Below are 1641 nucleotides of genomic sequence, written 5' to 3' on the forward strand. Positions count from 1 at the left end.
AGCACAGGGGAAATGGCCGCTTGCAGCACGACAGGGGGTAGTGCAGCCTGAAGTGTGCAACCCACTCGACACAGGAACGACCACCGCTGAAGCGTAGTCCGACAACACAAGAAGCTCCCTAGAGCACACTAAACTCATCACACACGAAGCAGTTGGTAGGAGCAGAATGATGTTGTCGCTCGGCTCCGAAGCGAAAAGCTGGTATGCATTGCACCTGCTGCCTTATTATACTCACGCTGTGATCAGCGGCAGCTGGATGCAATAATTGCATGCCAATGTGCATTGGCTTGTTTAGTTTACACTCGAAGTAGATTGGTCTATCGAAGCGATATCCCAATTCGTCGGTCACCGACATGACTCATAGTGACCGACTGAAAGGGAACCGCCGGTCGTGCACATCCGCCATGTTTGTAGTTTTTAATGCATTTTATTCGTGTTTGTAGTTCTGGACAGAATCCTTCACCAAAGCGCAATGGATTGTGGGCAATATTAGCCATTAGAGTGTGCACGGATCCACACTTCAAAAAATCGACCTGAAATAGTAGACTATCCGGGGACTTTTGGCATACTCTTTTCAACATACTATGCTTTGGGACACACTTTTCTCACATACTATGTAGGATAGATAGTATGAACATTGAGAACAGGGTAGCTGTTACTTTGATCTGCGTCCGCGTCCTTCCCTCCTGCACAGTACCGTGACAGTAATGCTGTTTGTACATTTACAATGGGCAATTGTCCTACTAACCCCAGGTCTGTAATGTAAAATGGAGATTCCATTAAATGCAGAGATGAAACAAAACAGATAATAACATGAAATATTTTGTTTCATGAGTTATAAAATAGAGTCAGGTCAGTGTACTAGTAGTTTCACCAGATTAGCACTAGAGGTCACCATCACTTGCTGGGTTTTTGTGATTTCTTGAAGAGACTGGTCTATTTCACCTTGGATTGTAATAGCTCATCATCTCAGTGTCTATTTTTCACTATCTTTGCAAAGCCTTGCTTGAGTGTCACGAGTGTCACTAGCAGTCTTCTGCTGTCAGATCTTTCTTGTATCTTAGAATTGGACTTTTTGCTAGATCTTCTAGATCTTATTTGAAGAGCTAATTTCAACTAAACACACAAATGAAACCAAAGATAGAAACACACAAATGAAACCAATGACACAGTAATAATTAATAAATTATTACATTTAATCATTTTAGTAAAACTTGAAAATGTATAGGCCTATTAATCAAAATTAAATGTTCTCCTATGTCCCTTCACGTTTTAATTTAAAAACACTGTCATATGTCTGCCCCATTACTATCCATTAATCTTTCATCACGGTTCTTTTATCTTTGGTTTCATTTTCATATGGCTTATCATTTTTCATATCTCGATTTCTGCTGAATTCCATAAATTCATATGGCCTGTTTTGAATCATTGCAAGGTTCATTAATGTTTTCTAATATGAAATTGGTGAATGTGTAAATGAGCTGCTGAAGCAGTGTAAAACAATCAGATGTTCTTGTCTTTATCCATCACAATGAAAGCTAGTTTTTAAGCTTCTTCATTCGACATAGATTCTACTGGGAATGTGAAACCCCTGGAGCTATAGCCATCTAACAAAAATCAAGTTGGTTAAAAAGTCATTGC

This window comes from Sinocyclocheilus anshuiensis, unplaced genomic scaffold (genome assembly GCF_001515605.1).
Source record: "Sinocyclocheilus anshuiensis isolate Anshui unplaced genomic scaffold, SAMN03320099.WGS_v1.1 scaffold4, whole genome shotgun sequence".
NCBI classification, from domain to species: domain Eukaryota; kingdom Metazoa; phylum Chordata; class Actinopteri; order Cypriniformes; family Cyprinidae; genus Sinocyclocheilus; species Sinocyclocheilus anshuiensis.